The sequence below is a fragment of the Tasmannia lanceolata genome, unplaced genomic scaffold, assembly GCF_043159265.1.
Source record: "Tasmannia lanceolata isolate RefF3 unplaced genomic scaffold, GAP_Taslan_0.1 ptg000003l, whole genome shotgun sequence".
Classification (NCBI taxonomy): domain Eukaryota; kingdom Viridiplantae; phylum Streptophyta; class Magnoliopsida; order Canellales; family Winteraceae; genus Tasmannia; species Tasmannia lanceolata.
This window is the reverse complement of record NW_027518680.1, coordinates 21,795,250-21,814,541: the sequence shown is the minus strand read 5'-3', so window position 1 is coordinate 21,814,541 and position 19,292 is coordinate 21,795,250. Positions and strand designations below refer to the sequence as shown.

Here is a 19,292-nt window from a genome sequence, read left to right as displayed (position 1 = left end):
ATGAGACCTACATAGCATAAATAATTGTTTAGATCATAATTAAGCATGGACTAAATCTTATACAAATCAATCAAGCGATAACGATTCGTAAGATGAATTGATAATAGAATGATTAGTCCGGACCTAGGCCTACATATGCAACCAATTAAAAGAACTAAAAGATAATGTAAGACCTATCAATTATATGTAACAAAAGCATGAGAAATTAGTAATAATCAATGAAGAAAACAAAAAAATGTCCAACAGCAGAAATTGGGTCAAACAATCCAGATTTAGGCCATAGGGTTATTTTGATAATTTCTGAAAATCTAAAAATTGAAAGAAACTGCTGACCAGATCTTAGGTAAAGGTTTAGGTAAGTAAAATAAAGGTAATTCTAGGGTTTAGGTTCCAATTTGATGGTAGATTTAGGCTATGGATCTTTAAAAATGGTTTTCTTGGCTTGAAAAGGGTAAATCTTGCAATAGGGTTCAAAAGGGTTTGAAAGTTGAGATTCTTGTGAGTTTTGGGTGAGGTTTAATCACTAAAAAAATCCCTGAAAATCTCAAAACAAGATCTGAAGAATAAGAGAGATCTATGGATTTTGGATTTTTCTAGTTTTAGTGTTCAAGAAAAAAAATAGAAAATCAGATTTAGTAACCTTGTTTATGCTGATTTGATTGAAGAAATAGAAGAGAAAAGATGAAAAGAGATGAGAGAAGATGGTTCCAAACCACAAGAAAAAGAGAGACGGAGAAAGCCCAAATTTTTGGCTTCAAGTAAAACGTCAAATATTCAATATTTAAGAAGTCCCTTACATTGCTTTCATAAGATGTATTTCTAAGAAAAGAAACCCTAGAAGATAACTTAAAACCTAAGCAACTAATATCAACCATTCATCTAATCCAAAGCAAACTAAATAAAGTTTAAAAAAACTTACCTAAAATAGTAATCCTGTGATAGACCTATACCACTTCCTAAAAACCCTCATAACTTGCTCAATTCACATCCAAATCATGTGATCTTGGGCTCATTTAATTGAAAAATATTTCTAATAATACCAAAAACACGCCAAACGGATGAGATTTGATGCCTAAAAAGTAAGCTACAATTAAAATGACAAAAATAGAAAATAAATAATAAAAAAAGACACCCATCTTTGTGGTCTATGTGTAATAACCAAATTTTGAGTTTCCCCTAACCCAAAGTGATTAAGTGAACTAAACATAATTAGTGTGATCAAAGTACAACTTAAGAACTAATGAATTGCTGTAGGATATTTTGGTAAATTCATCAAGGGACATGAGTGTCATTACTATAGATAAACAAGCGTGGTTTGGTAATTTCTGTTATGGAATACAAGGGTAATTAAGACAAGTCAAGGAGAGAATGGAAGGGTATTTTGGTCATTAGCTATAAGCATGGTTGGGATTGTTTTGAGAGTGACACATGAAAATCCAAGTGTCACTTTTTTTTCATGCTAGCTTTATCTAAGGCAAATGAGAAGAGAAATTCATTTTTAATGTTAGAAAATCAAATAAAAATGAGAGAAAAAGAAAGAGGAGAAAAGCTTGGTGAAAGGATTGAATTGAAGAAGAGAAGGTGGAAGAAAATCCAAGGTAAAAGATTGAAATCCAGAAATTCACTATTATTCGTAACTGGTTTGGATGTTCTGAGCTTTTCTAGCAAGAATTGGCCAAAATGTTCAACATAAAAGTTGTAGATATTTTCTATAGATCTAAATTGATATAAGGTATGTGTAATTTGGTGAAGTATTGAATAATTTATGATACTTATAAGTTTTCAGTTTTAAAAAGGAATTAAAATTGTAACTTCCATGTTTCTTGGATATCTCTGGTGAGATTTGGCAAGCGGTCTAAACATAAGAATTGTTTACATTAATATTGGGAATAACTTTTATGTTTATTACTTGTCTTAGTTTTGAGTGTATAAAGAGATATACTAAGTCATAGATTTTAGTTTACCATGAAACCCTCTTTTAAAGAATCAGTTTGAAAAAGTGAGTTTTCCGTCTATCTCCGGCAAGATTTGGCTAAAGATGTCAAAATGAAAGTTGTTGTAAATGTTTTATCAAACATCTCTTTTGTTTTGTAAAATATGCAATTCTAAGTACATAAAAAGTTATTCAAGCTTGAAGATTTCAGTTATTATGAAAATCTGTATTTTTCATGTCTTATCAGAGATTTGAGTTTTCCGGCTATCCCGGTGCGAATTGGCCGGAGTTGATAACTGAAACATTGTTCCTTAATTTACATATAATAACTTTCATGTTTGATTCTAAGACCAGTTCAAAAAGGAATTTGAGTTATGTGTATCTTAAGATTTCAGATTTCATGTAAAAAGGGTAGTTTATTGCATGATCGGAATTTTGTATTTTTTAGCCATTTCAGGTCGGAATTGGCCAAAGTTGATAACTGAAAAGTTGTTTCTTACTTTATGTGTAACAAATTTGATGTTTAAGATTTTTTGTGATTTTGCCATTTAGGATGTATAAAAGTATTTGCAAAATTCACACTTAAGTTATGTTTTTGGTTTCGAACCATGGTTTTCCACCTTGAGTAGGTTGTGCATGAGACATATGCAATGGGTTTGGTATTGATATGAGAACCTTAATATGTAAGGCTGAAAAAAGGAGGAAGAGACAAAAACGAAAGAAAGAGAAAATGAAAAGGCAAAGTGTTTTCTGGTAAATGACTCAGTAACTTTCAATGTGCATATTTTGTTATGCAAACCAATGGTATAAAAGACCTTATTGATAAGAAAGTTATATGGACACATATATGTAAGTGAATGTGGGACCCGATTCCGCGAGAGGGGGTGGCGTGACCCGCCTCCCTCTTTTGGTCTCTCGTACCCACGCGGTTGACGTATGCTTTTTATTATTGATTTAATTCATCTTTTCCGTGAACTTGGGATCACTAAAGCAATATGAATTTTACGCAAAAGAGAATGACAGGGTTGCCACCTAGGTGAGGGATCTAGGACCCATAAGTGACCAGAAGTCTAGATTCGTTACCTGATTACTAAAATGAAAAGTATGGGGAATTACCACCAAATGCATCATTCTTGCCCGATAATCTGGTCTTCAATTTCAAAAGTTAAGTCTCTTGAATTTCTTTTAAATGGCTCATTTAACTCTATATTAATGTGCGAACTATGTAACATGCACCCTAAAATCTAATTTCATTGTAATCCTAAATGTGTATCTTGATTTTCTTAATTTGTTGGATTCAATTTAAGTGAATATTCTCCTAAAATTCTAATTTGTGGAAAATCCCCACCATTTGTGATGGGCCGACTCATGCTCGGTATGTCATTCAAAGCATCCAAAGCTACCTACGTATCCAAGCCTCACTGGAATCAGAGTCGATCGTAGTTCGATGACCTAAACTATGCTACATGCCTAAGACATCTAGGACACCGATGTAGACTGAATTGACTGTTTCAACAGTTTAAGAGAGATTATTTAGTTCAAGTTGAATAAGTTTTATTATCCTAGGACTTCATCTAAGATGCTATATGGTCCTATCTAAGTGCAAGATGTTCCCTAAACTAATGCAGGTGACCCTACATCCAAGGTTAACTAGGCTTGTCCTATAGGGAAATGGGTTAACTAGTGTAACTAGATCTATGGCACGGTTATTATCCATAACAAGCGGCCGTGATGAGTCTAGACTCCTAACTCTAAAACACCCAAAAACCTAGAACACAACGTGACGTAAATGTTCCTAAGGGGCCATAAGGTTCCTACGATGGGAGACCGCAATCCAACGGTTCCAAAAGCATGGATCAAATGAACTTAATTTGTTAAGTTGCTGATTTTTTAGTTTTTAAAGGGATTCTTAATATCTAAAATTTAAGGGAAACCTAAGGCTCTAAGGGCTAACATATTCTTATGCATAGGTTGCTTTCATGGAAAGGAATCGTGCTTTCCACTCTTATACAATTTAGCATATAAATTATAACACCTTGTTACCTCGCATGTTCTCATAATTTTCATGGATAGAAGACCTTGTAGCCAACAACATGCTATAGTTTAGATGCCTAGACTACACAAGATGGATGCAATTAATAAACGATTATGAATTCAACCTTTGCACTTAGAATAACCTAAGACTCTAAATTCCAAAGGAAACTACTAACATCTATGGTTTTTGTTTAAATGGTTTAAGAATTACATTCTAACTGAAAATTTTAGATGTTTTAGAAATTTTCATAGTTTTTTGGAATTAAAATCAATTTTTAAAGGATTTTATCAATTTGAGGCCAAATTGGTGATTTACAAAGCAACACATAGCAAATATATTCCAATTAAGTTCATATTTTTACAGTAACACGAGGCTAATAAAATACGCTTACTGTAAAACTTGTATTGATTTTTATTATGATTTACTATTAATGTTTCAATTATAATAGCTTGAGTCCAGGTTGTTGATTTACAAAGCAACCTATAACAATCGGATTCTAATCAAGTTCAAATTTTAACAAAAACTTCCTCATAATTAGGTAAGATTACTGTAAAACTCTCAGAAATTAATAAAGTGGTGTACTATCGTAATCTGATTTTATTAGATTTAGTCTAGATTGTATGAATTACAAGACAACCCATAGCAAACAAATTCCAAAATAATCCACAATTCTACAGTATCAATATACAAATGATAAAAAACGGCTGTAAAATTTTCATGAATTTTTATTTTAATTTGATATCAAATAAAGGTCACACAAAATCTGGATATTTTGGAAGAATCAATCAAAAGGCATACTTAATGACATCCTAAAATCAAAATAAAATTAGAGTAGATATAATATATATCATGATATTTCTCTTCCAAATTTCAGAACTTGAAAATCGAAATTTCTCAAAGAAACCCAATTTTAAAAGAAAAGATCACTTGTTTCCTAGAATATCAAAACCCGCTTTATTAAAAAAAAAATCAAAAACCATATTAAATATTTATAAATATTCATGGGAATTTTTTTAAGATATATCAGTAATCTATATTACTGGTTTGTAAAGAAATATTTTAGAATTAATCGATTTTATCGTAAGAAATAATTATGGTACGCAAAACGAAGCTCGAGTTAGAAAATAATGAATAAAGAAAATTTTTCAAAATTTTATTTCATGAAAAACTCTATTTATATATAAACCTAATATCTGGAAAGTTTCATGAGTTTTCAAATTGGGTTGATATTTATTAGAAATAGCCCAAATTTAAAATAATTTAAAATCAGATTAAAAATATTCTAAAAAATTCGAAAATTTTGAGTGATTTGGAAATCTAAAAATCGGTTTACAAATAAATTCCCATCAAAGTTGGATTTGATTTGACCTATTTTTTATTTTATTCTTCGAGAAATAACCCTTTTTCGTGGTTATCTTTCGAAAAATAAAATGAAAAATAAAAGGATCAAACCATAATAAAAAAAATTATATTTTTTCAGTAGTTTTTAATTTTATATTAAACTCAGAAAATATTAGGTTTTGAAAAACACGACGATTTGGAAGACTTGCTTTGAAAATCTCATTCAAAACCCATATGGAAGAAAGATCGAAGGAAATCAATATTTTAATGGAGAAAAATCAATTTTTAGCAAATATCTGAAACATAAAAGATCATGATTTATATTATATCATACTCAAACTTCATCCAAAAACTCCATCGTTTAGATCATATTTGAAAATTAAACCCTAAAACATCCTAAACATGATTTCTAAACAAAAAACTGAGAAAGTGAAAGAACGCCTACCGTTGACTGCGAATCCTGGTCTCTAGGGCTGATATTTCGAGATATACGATTTGTCCAGCCCTTATAATCGCTAAAGAAAACCCGCAAAATGATCCAATAATCCGAAATATATCATTTGTTGAAGAAGAAGAAGGAATTCAAGTACACTTTGTGTAGAACACTTGGGAGAAATGAACCAAACACACTCAAAGGAGGGGATGAATTTTCTTGGGGAGAGAGGAGAGAGGGACGAATTTCTAAGAGCCGCCCAAGGGTTGATGTGTGGTTGCTTTCATAGAAAATGTTAGGTTTGGAAAAATGATAGTAATTTCCAATGTGAGCGCTCTTTCCTTTAGCTAGTTTCCAATTTTCTTGTTTTGCTTTCTTTCTCTTTAGTTACTAAATTAGATTAACTTTTAATTAGGATTACTTGTAAAGCAAGGCATGCCATTTTGCATAAGGTAGATTTTTCAAGACTCTTCTAGAAGCTCTCACACAATGAAAAGAACATATACATGAAAGATTCCCGTCCAAAAATGATTGTCCAACGTTGGAGCTCATTTTCGACCTATTTAGAGGCAGAATCAAGAAAAGTCATAAACTAGAAAGTTGTAGATCTTTTTGAGACGTTCAAAAAAAGTATAATTGCAAATTTTTTAGGCTAGTAGATAAAACGTTATGCCCGTTTTAGTAACCTGACCATACTAGCCCTTTCTAATTATAACTCTTCATTTCTTTATTATTTTTTTCAAAACAAATATGATGTCACCAACCACCTCATCCCATGTGGGGCGTTTTTACATGTGGCCTCCCGATGTGGGGCACCCACTTATGTGGCCGACCCAATGGGTGGGTCCACATGGACCCCCACCTTGTGGGCTTTAGCCCAATGGGCCTTATGACATGTATTTTGGGATTTTTTTCAATGAAAATTCAATATAATCCTATAAATTCAAAAATTTTATTGATGAACCCAACCCATATGACATTTATGGTACACCCTCGACATATAGTCGAACCATCCCCTTTAGAAGAAACAAATTTTCGGACCAAAATTCCCCTGTTTGATCATTACGCACCCAAAGGCGACTAAAATGACCTTAAATTGGATTGCCCTAAAAAAAAAGTTAAAAATAGAAAGTCTTCATGGTCAAACCAAAAATAGAAAGTTTTTAAGTTTGCTTCTTTTGATGGGTGATATCAAACAGGATCACTTGGAATTCCTTGGAAATGCCCAAGATGCCCTCGACACACGAAATTTCCAAATCAAGTGAAACCCCTAAGAAATTTCAAATTTAGCAGGTTTTCCAAAATTCACGAAATGACTCGTGACGCTTTAGACACACTCTAGAGATCAAATGAAACACATTGGAAATGATCAAATTACCCCCGAGGTGCAAAAATTGATAAAAATGAGGAAAACCCCGAGAGATTCTAAAAATAGCAGGTTTTTTTCCTTGATTGGAAACTTGAATCCTTATTTTTCAAAGATCAACGAAACCCCCTAGAAACCTTCAGGATTGCGAATCAACTTCAAAACACCTAAAATGCAAGAATACTTGACCTAACGCGGAAGACTGACTCAAAACTCAATGAAACTACTAAATCATTTGCTTTTCAAAGTGCAGCAAAATGGGGGTGTCTACACTGACTCACTACCTTTCTGTGTGTTTATTTTGTACCCAAACCAAATGAATAAAAGACAGGATTGATAAGTACAAGATGAGTTAATAAGGCATATATGTATATGTGAATGATATAGTTGCTTCTTGTGTTTCATTATATATTGGAAAACCGTTAAATTGCTATGAAATGAACAAACTTTGAGGCTTCAGATATTGCTATAATATGAACCATGTTATGGTAAGATATAAACTGAAAGTCGTGAGATAAAATGATTAGGGACGATGTGAAATCATAGGACATGCTTTATTATTATTTGACATGAAAACGATATAAGGGAATAGAATATTCTGAGATATCCTAGAATATGATACTATTCCTGTGATTATGTTTTGAGTAACCGATGTTATTGCGGGTTGAGTTATTCTTGAACTAACTGCACTATATTGATAAATTGGATTGTGTTGCAATGATATCTCACCAATGGGAAGTTTATAAGTTGGCAATGATTAAACATGAAACTGTTATTACTTCTAATGAGCTTATATTGCATCATGTTTATAAAAATACATTGCATTGCATTGCATCATTGCATGCTGCACCCGCCAATGGGTAGTGATACGTTGGCCCCTCTTGCGGTAGATGTGAGAAAGAGAAAATTGATAAAATAAAGTACCGCTCCCACCAATGGGAAGTGATACGTTGGCCCCCTGTGCAGCAAGGGTGAAAAAGAAAATTAAGGATGAAATGATGAAAAACTCCCCCTCTGTCAGATGTGGGTTGAGTCGGAAAGTGAGAGAGATGGCATATGCATCATTCATAGCATATGCATCAGTTCATGGCATGTGCATCATACATTGCATATGCATTATATGGTTTAAATGGAACTGATGAATGGAATTTAAATGTTGTTTTACTTTCCCTGTTAAGACAGAGGTAAAGTCTCAAACATAAATACAAGTGGAATATGTATTTTGCACAGTAGAGGCACCGTTTATGTGAGAATTGATGAATATATTAAATAGTGTAGAAATATGGAAATGATAGTATTTGTAGTTTCATTTAATTGTCTATATGGTTTATAAGGGTGTGATGGATATACACTTTGCTTAGTAAACATGTGATAACTGATGAAAGTATTAAAACAAAAAAAAAAGAGAAAAAGATATAGAAATAATATTGTTTAATTTGATACTTGATCTATTTATATTAAAACGAACGATATATATAATGATAAGATGTATATCTTGATTTTAGCAGTCTGATGACCTTGAGTATCCAAGTCAAGAAGTGGATTAGTAAGGAAAAAGAACCAAAAGAGGTTATAGTTGATTTTGTTAAGGAAGAAGCACCAAAAGAGGTTATAGTTGAGTTGTCAGAAGCTCAGGTGCCCTTACCCACATTTGATGATGAGAAGCAACAAGTTGAAGATGATGAAGATCAGGCTTGCCGTAGTGAGGCACCTCAAATAGATGATGAGGATGTGCATGAGTATGTGCATGTTGATACTGAGCAAGGGGAGCTGCCCTCTCAAGAAGAATCATCTATGTTGAGAAGATCAGAAAGAGAAAGAAAGACCCCATAAGATATCCAACAACAGAGTATGTTACACTCACTGAGGGTGGACCTAAAAGCTTCAAAGAAGTTATCACATATGAGCATAAAGAACAATGGCAGAAAGCTTTGCAAGAAGAGCTCAATTCCTTGCATATGAATAATACCTATGAACAGGTTGAAATGCCAAAGGGTCGGAAAGCTTTGAAGAACAAGTGGGTATTCAAAGTGAAAAATGAAGATGACAAGAAGAATATGAAGTACAAAGCAAGGCTAGTTGTGAAAGGATTTGGGCAAAAAAGGGTATTGACTTTAATGAGATCTTTTCTCCCTTGGTGAAGATGTCCTCTATTCGCACTATCCTAGGTCTAGCTGCTAGCCTAGAGTTGGAGGTTAAACAACTAGATATCAAAACAGCTTTCTTGCATGGAGACTTGAATGAAGAAATCTACATGGAGCAACCAGAAGGCTTCCATGTAAAGGGCAAAGAGCACATGGTTTGCGGGTTGAAGAAGAGTTTGTATGGCTCGAAGCAAGCTTCAAGACTGTGGTACAAGAAGTTCAACTCATTTATGGTGGATCATGGGTACATGAGAACGGCTGCAAATCACTGTGTGTATATCAGAAAGTTTCCTGATGGTAATTTTATTATTTTTTTGTTATATGTTGATGATATACTTATTGTTGGTCAAGATGCTAGCCTGATTGACATGCTAAATAAAGAGTTGAACCAAGTCTTTGACAAGAAAGACCTAAGGCTTGTAAAGCAGATTTTGGGCATTACAGTCAAGTGTGATAGAAGGAACAAGAAGTTGTGGCTATCACAGGAAAAGTACATTGAGAAAGTATGAAAGGTTCAATATGAAGAATGCCAAGCTCTTCAGTACTCTACTAGCTGGTCACTTCAAGCTGAGTAAGAAGTTATCTCCAACAAATAGTGAAGAGAAGAATAAGATGGAGAAGATTCCCTATGGGTCAGTGTAAACACCTCATTTCGTCAAGGTAGTGCTAATGATAGGTTGTCGAGAGGACGTTTCCTATGATTAGCCTGGAGCTTCTCCAGTATCTCTCTCTATAGTTTTCATATCGAAAATATTTCATTAAAACAAATTTTTATTTCAAAAAGTTAATTAAGCCAAAGCCCGTCTTTACACAGCACCTGCCTTTTAAGGCATCACCAAAAAGCTCCTTTTTACACGACACTGAACCAAAAACTAAATTCTGGAACAAAGAAGCTGTTTTCGGAGACCGAGAATCCCTCTTGGAAAATGATAATCACTCTTGAAAACCGAGAACCGCTCTCGGGAACCAAAAATACTCCCGGGAACAAAAAAAAACTAGTTTTAATATTAGAATAAACCCCCCTGCGATTTTCCCAAATCGCAGGTTGCGATTTAGGAATAGACGCAACCTGCGATTTGGGCAGATCGAATCGCGAGTTGCGATTCTAAATCATAGGCTGCGATTTTGCCTGCTGACCTGACATTGTGTCAGGGCAAAATCGCAGGCTGTGATTTGAAATCGCACCCTGCGATTTCCCCTAAGAAAATCTATATATAGGGGTTGGGTTTACAGTTTAAAACAGATTATAATTAGTTCAGATTCATATCAAAATCAGATCAGAGCTTTTAGGTTTTGGTTTTCAGTTTTCTATTATTCTTAGAAGTTAGTTTCTTACAAAATTTCCAGAGAGAAAGAGAGAGAGAGAGAGAGAGAGAGAGAGAGAGAAATACTAAAGAAACTTCCTGAATTTTCCTAGAAATTGGCATTCCAATTTCTCCCAAAATTCCTTATAAACCCCGGGCTCCGGCACTTTGCCAAAATTATGAGGATTCAGAGCGACACCCCTCTACTGCAAGCTTAAGGACGCCGTCACTATGTTGAAATTCCAAAGACCAACTCTACTTCGAGCTCAAGGACGCCGGCACTCTGCCGAAATTCCGAAGGCAATACTTTTCCTTCGCTGGGTATATTTAACAACTTTTTGTATTTCATTTACAAAACCAGGGAATGGCCAGTTATAGGGTTTGGGGTTCCTCTGCCCCCAAACCCTTAGCGTAAATCCCCTCATTTCCCTTTTTTGGAGGTTATTTTCTTAAATTCGGTTATTTGTATGCAACAAACAATATGATTAACGATATATCATTCTCCTCGGTATTTGTACGTGACAATGGAGAAATATGGGCCTCAACCCCCCGATGCCTGGAATAGATTTGGGCTAGTTCCTTTAAAATTACCATGCATGCAATATAGTAAGCAAACATCAAGTTTCAAAATACATCATTCAAAATTGTCACCAAACGTCACGTTTAAAATTACATTTACAACAGGTATAAAACTACAAATCATGCAAAATAGTTGTATCCTTACGTCTCTCTTCACCCCTCCCTTCGTCTCAGTTGGTTTCTTAGGAGGTGCGTTTTCAAAAGGTGAAGATGGTGGCGGCACTTGTGAGGTGGCAACCTTCTTGGTTTTCTTCACACCAACCATTTTACCAAGCTTACGAACAAGACAGGGAACAAATTCGAGTAGAGGAGAGCAGAAGAAAGGGGACGGTAAGAACCCTTCAACAGAGGGGGAAGATGGTAACCAGGCATGCCAAACGTCAAAGGTGGTGAGTTCTGAACAGTGCTTGATTTTTAACATTTTAAACAAATCCACTAACGACAAAAAGACGCCAATGTTAATTAGAAGACGCGACCTGAAATCTCGATCCATCTCCATGTGTCGAGGATACAACTGCTGATGCTTGATAATATTCGAAATAGAAAGCCAAAAGGTAAAAAAGACGCCAACATTTACCAATAGACGCCACTGTTTATCAAAAGACGCCAACATTTTCTCCATTCATCCCCACATGTCACGGGGACAACTGTTGATTGTTGTTAATGGACGCCATTGATTACTCCGATAAAAGAACCCACGGTCTTCTAGGTGACAGCCAAGGTCGCCTTCTGCAGCATGCCAGCATCCCATGCATTAATGGGGACGCAAAATGTATTAAATGCAGCCCCATCCAGGCGAAGTTCGAAATACCAAAGTAATAAAAAGGGAGGTTGTAAAGGAAATGATGAGATGTACTATGCGGTGACAAAATTGAGGAGACTATTTGGGATCTGATTGCATCAAGAGAGGCAGTAGAGTATTTTTTTATCCACTTTTTGCAGGACAGCGTGCTTTTAGTTGATATGAGCAAAGGTGCCCTTCTCAGGTGTATAATTAAATAAACTATCCGCATTCCGCATTTTTCTCCTTAAAAAGTCGATCAAGGACAACATGTGAGACATGTGATGGCCCAACAAATATCTTCTTGACAGAAAAGTGAACTTTTCAAATGTTTTTCTATACGATTTCCTGCCTTTTGACTATGAGACCTCAAAGCTAGCAAAAAACCTTAGCCCACACGCTAAATGTCCAGAAGACTGGGAACTGACAAAGCTACTCAAGTCAATTCTCCAGGCAGAAAAACTCTATTTCAAAACTTGACCCACGCCCTTCCCCTTCCACTTTACCACTGAGAATATGATGTAGGGCCATATAAACACGTAAAGGTAGTACGATAAAGGCATCACCCTTGATATTTGATCCAACAACAGCTCCTCAAAAAGTGGGATCAAATATCAACGATGGGTTGATGAGTACGTGTTCATAAGGCCCTTTGTCATATAATTTCATGGATTGCCCTGTTTTCAAAGCAAACAGAACAACCTTCAACCAAATCTTCGAACCCACCACAAAAACCGATGGTACCAAGCAAATCGAATTCGATGATGATGATTTGGCTGAAGCAGATTCACGATGGCAAACTGATGAAATACCCCAATCATGGTTTTAATTTCGACCGAAATCTAAAATTTCGGGTTTCGATCACCCCAAAACCGAAATTAGGGATACCCGAAACGTTACATTATTTCGATTGAAATTTTGAAATTTTGTCCGAAATTCTAGGAAAATCACCAAAAATCTCGATTTTTTATTAATTATTTAATATTTAAACGAAATTTCGACTGCAATTACCGAAATTACCGAAATTTGGTATGGAATAAAATAATAGTTTATTGGTTTAGTTGGATTTTGACCGAAATTGCAATTTCGGTGAGGACTGAAACGCGTTCCGAAACGAAATTTGAAACCATGACCCCAATTATCCACAAACGAAAATTCGTCTAGCGTAGGGGAGGATGGTTTTTGTCCCAAATTAAATACACCCTTAAACCCAAAATCCTGTAGAATTTCCACTCCAAGAGAAAAATGAAAAATCTGGGGATTTCTTAGTTGGGAAGAGAAAAATTGTCTTCTTTCAAAAGGTATGTTCAAGTTTAATTAATCTTTCTTGTTTTGATCCTGAAGACCTCTTCCAAATCTGTAGTTATTAATGGTGATTGGAGAAACAAGATTAGGTCATGGATTTGAGAAGTGAATGAGAGATTGTTGAATTTCCAAACCAAACCAATGAGTTCTTTGGTTCAGATGAGGAATTAAAGGTGGAAATCACCAACCCAAGACTAATCTTGGTAATGTTGTGCTAATTAACAAAAGAGAAATCAGTTTTAAGAGAGAAAAGGAATTGGATTTAGGAAGAATTGGGTTTGAAATTAATCTTTTCTCAAGTTTTACATTGATCTTATTTGTTTCTAAAAACCCAAAACATTTTTAGACTAAATAATAGATGATCATATGAGTGTAAGAGTTTTAATTACTAGTGAATAGGTGCGGTTTAGAGTGGGAGAAACCAGGAAAATTGGTTAAAACCTGAGCCACCACTAATGTGGAAAGAATCCCAGATTCTCTGCGGCGGTCGACCTAGGGGGTACGGTCAACCAGCCCCGGCCGACCTTGAGGGTCCGGTCGACCACACTCTTGGTGCTGGTCCGTTTGGGCTTTGGCCGTGAATTGAGTTTCAGTTTCAGTCTTTGAGGCACAAATACACCTTGAAAATTGTAAAATTAGTGAGATTTATTAATCTAAGATTAATTTAACTTCCAGGGGAGTTGTACGCGAACTTGGACGTGATTTTGTAACCAATCTATTACCCAGCTTTGCTTGCTTTACTGCTTGACCGGATAATATATAGGATGCTAACGGATAAACTACTTGCGTTGCGACACAAGTTCTATCTTGGACCTATTGAGACAATTATAGGTTTGGGAGGCAGTTCTAATGGGTCATTAAAAACACATTTCAATGTAATTCCTTTTTTGTTTTTCCTTAGATTAGCCAATCTATCCTGAAAGGTAGAAAACGGTAAAGTAAAAGATATGAGTTATTATCGAAAGGTACGTAACTTGTGTTCTATATGGGAGTTTTTCCTACATGTAAATTCCGATTTAAAAGCCATGATTAGTGAACTGAAATTTCTTATTTGAACTGATATATTGTTGTTTAGTTAAAAGCACGTTTTAGCATGTTTAAAATTCATGAAACCTCGGATAAAGTACACTGTTTTATTTGCAAAGGTTTATTGCATGTAATTTGCAAGTTGATTTATAGCTTTGTGATCTGTTGGATTCTTGTTGCATGCAAATCTTCCCACTACCCAGTACAACACTTCTCTATGGAGGATCACTAACATTATTGGAGTCAAAAGCTTGTGACAGGACTGCATATGCCTGGAAGACCACAACATTCTGCATAGGAAACAACAGTGTCAGCTTTTTAAGAGAAAAAAAATCTATTTTATGCATGTGTATGTTTCTATAGAATATAGTGAAAATTATTGGCCGAGGAAACTCCTCTATGACAATCACTTGGGCTTTATGTGATTGCTGTCAGTATTTGTTTAATATAGAAGTGCCACATCACACCAATTGAGAGGGAGGCAAATGAGCTGGGCGGGCGATTTCTTGCCTATAGAGGTTGCACATAGAGACATATTGAGTGTGGGACAATCTCTTGACCCTCTCTATTTTAATACATTTCCTTTTGTTATTAGTCAAGAAAATGAAGTTATTTCAATTTGTGGTATTTCTCAATGCTAAGTAATTATTGTGAAGTTTAGTTAATGAAGCAGGATAAGGGAGCACTTCCAACCTAGACAACCGGATCCATAATACTAATGAGCAGAAAAACAATAAAGCATTCTCCATCGAGAGTGTCTGAGTCTCATATCAGACGATGGAGTAATTCTTCTTATCAGAATTTGTGGTTTGCCGTATGTGTTGCTCTCATTGGTGAGCTTCTTTGGGAGCACTAGGGGTATCATGTGTCTAAAATTTCTATATCCTAAATCCAACTTCCCGACTTATATCATGTTTTTTCACCCGGAGAACTCATAGGATTGTTGCGAGCGGAACGAACAGGGCGTGCTTTGGAAGAAGCGATCTGTTACCGAGGCATCTTATTGGGAATTACGAGGGCATCTCTGAATACTCAAAGTTACATATCCGAAGCGAGTGATTTTGCTAAACCCTTAGTTGTGCCTCATTGGCTAAAAGTTTGCTACTGCATGCAGCCTACTTCTGCTTTAACTACTAAAAGGAGAAAGTGTTTGAGTGCATGATATAGGGGAGGGATGGGACAATGATCCAAAGCTCCAGTATGGTACGAAGCTCTTCCTCCATGAAAGGATCGGGCTGTTGGCTCGGGCAGAAGGTAGAAAGGCTAAGACAAAGTCGCTTCCTAAGTCACTCAGGTATGGCTTGGGTGAAGCGAATTGACTCCATCTTCACTAGTAGCCAAGGTAGGTAGCAGAAAAACAATAAAGCATTCTGCATCCAGAGTGTCTGAGTCTTATATCAGACAATGGAGTAATTCTTCTGATCAGAATTTGTGGCTTGCTGTATGTGTTGCTTTCATTGGTTCGCTTCTTTGGGAGCACTAGGGGTAACACATGTCTAAAATTTCTACATTTTAAAATCCAACTTCCCGACTTGCTTACATTTATGAGGAGTCTACTAGTCTAATCCAGCACCTTTTATCTTCTATGTCAGTTCTATCTGGTTTTGTTCATTTTTAAAGTATATTACTTGTAAATATTCCATTCTAATCAGATGATTACTGAAATTGCATGCATGTAAACATTGGCTAATAAAAGTTTTGTTCATTTTTGAACTATATTACTTGCAAATATTCCGTTCTATCAGATGATTACTGAAATTGCATGCACGTAAACTAATCTTGCGCCTATTTTTTCTGTTGCACTGCTGAATTTGTTTTCATTAGATTGGATCTTTTGCAGGAAACCGATTATGAAGAGTTTGTGAAGGCAGCAACTGCGGATAACAAAATTCAGTTTGTTGAAACTGGCAAGGTTGCTGCAGTTCTTTTTCCAAACATTACTCTGAAAATCATTTTCGCATTGTAAAAAATGAGCCTGAGAGATATGTGACATTCAGTAAGTAGGTGGGTTTTAGCGATGCGTCCAATTGCCTCACCAGTTTTAACTTGTGGGGGGTGGTTCTTATCCCTAAATGTGAGGATGGGCTTTATGACCTTTCAGTCGAAGATTAGGAACTTGAAAGTTGGTCTAGGAAGATGTAAATTTTTTGTTGTTTAACATGATTATGGTACAATCTGATTTTTTCTTTTCCGAGTTCTGGATTGAGTCCCTTCAGGTTATAAAAGAATTACCTTCTTAACCTAGCACGAGCCCTAAACAATTCGAAATGACACAATGTGTTTTCAAGTCCTTGATTGAATTTTAAAAAGTGCACAAAACCGTGATGATGAAGGGAGTTGACTGGAGCTAGTAACCGAGTCGGGTTTTTCCTTTTTACCAATGCCAAAATGTGATTATTAACACTAGTGTTTTCCCTCAGATGCTTGCTTCAACGGTCGGAGTCTAAGCTCATATCTGGTTGCTTCAAGGTGAACTTTTACAAAAAGTTGAGGCTTTGTGTATGATTGTCGTAACTGCACTTGTCAGCAAATCTGTTCTCTTGTCTAGGATATTGGTCTCTTACAGTACCCTACTTAATCAATATAAATTTGAGTAGTGTATGTAAGGATTAGAAAAATATTTATAATACTTCTCATACCTATAGGGAAATATGTATATTGGTCTCTTATAGTACCCTACTTAATCAATATAAATTTGAGTGGTGCATGTAAGGATTAGAGAAATATGTATAATACTTCTCATACCTGTAGTATATGCCACATCTGGCTTCACAATATTTGTGTTTATTTGTTTCTATGAAGCGTGATATGTACTTAATAGCGTTATCTCTCAGAAGAAAAGATAAAATAACAATGAAGCATGATCTGAATAGTAAATCGGAGCTCTATTATTAGCATATTGTTTCCATTAAAATTCAATTCTGTTCATCCTATAAATTAATGAGTAGGTTGTATATTGCACTTGTGATGTCATGCATGACTATTTCTTGGACAGCTTGTTTTCAACTGAGCTAAATGGTTAAGAATGCTTGTTTTCTTTTTATAAGCTAAAGTCAAGATCTTGAAATAGCCTAATAAAGTACTTAATCAGATTTGCGACAACTAATTGTTGTTTGGTTCTGCAGAGGATGATTTTGAAACAAGCAAAGTATTGGTTTTTTTGGGTTATAATAAGTTGCCATTAGTTACTATACTTGCTGAACTTAATTCTGTCAAAGTCTACTCCAGCCCTATAAAACTCCTGGTGACTATTACTTTTTCTGTGTCTTGTTTATGTTCTTAGCCCCTTACTTCCTTGTGGAACTATGCATGTAGATTTTGCTTTAAGTTTGAATAACTTGTTCGTCTGAGGGGGGCTAACTCATCTGCATCTTTGTGAAACACGAGAGTAATTATGCTTGAGGATACATTGAAATCTATTTTTAAATTAACATCATGTGTTTTTCCCTTTCAGTTTTGTGTTACATGTTCTTACTAGTCCAGAAATTTGTACTGCTTGTAAGTTGGAATTGAAACCACAGTAAACAGACGAACAATACATAATGGGAGAATTTTCTCTTAAAAAAGGGTAAACAAATAAAGGTAGACCTATGACCAATTTAATTTTTCTTCCAGTCATTGCAAACCTGTGAGAACTAAAATCTTCACATTATTGCCATAGCCAGTCCCCTCACCCCCAAGTTCCCAACCCTAAGATCAGCCACAACTTTTGAGAAAACTATGGAACTCTGAATCGGAGTGATTCTTTGCTTCCTTTTTTAACCATCAATTGCCAACCCTGACAAAATTCATATCTGTTTTCTTCTTATTTTCTATCTCCAAGTCAAGACTCATCAGTTACAGCAAATAAATGCATTGGTCATTGGACGCCCTAGGGCTCCATCAATTTCTTTCTTAGCTAGAAATTTCAGGAAGCCATTAGTATAATTTTCTTCACAAATAAACACAATTTCCATGATTCCAAAAAGAATCTCATGACATGCCACGATTCTGCATCCCTTTTAACTAGTTAAATACTTAAATCTGCTTTTCGTATGTACTTATAAAGTGGTTACATACATGGATCAAAAGCTGTAATTATAAACATGTATGCATGATGTGATTCTGTGCCCATCATCTAATTTTCCTCAGGGTTTATGTCTTTTTCAGAGGCCAATGACTTCAAGGATCTACTTGTACCTCTTCAAAATGTTGCTGGAAAATTTAAATCAAAAGTGCTTCTTCTCTAGGTTTGACTTTCAAATTCACCTGAATATATATTAGACTAGTGCCTATACTTTTTATTAAGTTGTGTTTACTCTAAATTCGTTTCTCTAGCTACAGATAATGTTTGTATATCTAGACACAAAAGGGGAGTACCTTGCAAAACCCTTTCTTACACATATATCAGATGTTTCAAGTGTAAGAGTTTGAATGCATAAGAGTTTGAACTCAGTCTAAAAGAGATTTTCCTAGCAATGCATAAGAGTTTGAACTCAGTTTTGGAACGGGTAGCTTCACAGGTTTCGGTGGGTTCTGAGTACCTAATCCCAGAAGTTTGACAATTTTTAGATTTTACTTCTATTTTTTACTGAAAAGATGGCCAAATCTGTTGAGTTGCCTATTTTTTTCTTAAACTTGCCCAAACTTATGAATGCCCTCATTAATTTTTTAATGATCCTCTGAATCGATTTCAGAATTCAGAACAATTTCGGCTGGTTTTGAATTTTTTAAATGTTAGTTACTGGTTTTGTGATGCCAATGACAAAATAGTTCTGTGCTCCATTGCAGAAGGGAATCATCTAGGTTGTGATAGTGTTCGATACAATATGAACACCGGCAACAGATCTTGGCGATTCGACATTGAGAAAATCACAGAACAATTGGGATTGAATTGAAATGAGAAAAAAGTCATACCGGAAGCCATGAATTGTGTTTTTCTTTCTCTCGCAGTTTCTCTTCGCTACACAATAGTCGGTGATGGGGACCGGTTTCTTTCTCTTCAAGCTTGGATTCTCAAAGATTGAAACAAATTCGTTGTGAACAAATAGGACCCAAGAGTTCCC

At 35.3% G+C, this 19,292-nt stretch overlaps 1 long non-coding RNA gene across 1 annotated transcript; it reads left to right on the top strand.

Annotated features, from left to right (window-relative positions):
* The first annotated feature begins 1,509 nt into the window (after window positions 1–1,509).
* On the top strand, window positions 1,510–17,491 carry LOC143861893 (uncharacterized). Its single transcript, XR_013240061.1, has 4 exons — window positions 1,510–1,598; window positions 16,088–16,159; window positions 16,668–16,716; window positions 17,373–17,491. It is a non-coding gene; the product is annotated as an uncharacterized LOC143861893 (long non-coding RNA).
* The last annotated feature ends 1,801 nt before the right edge of the window (window positions 17,492–19,292 follow it).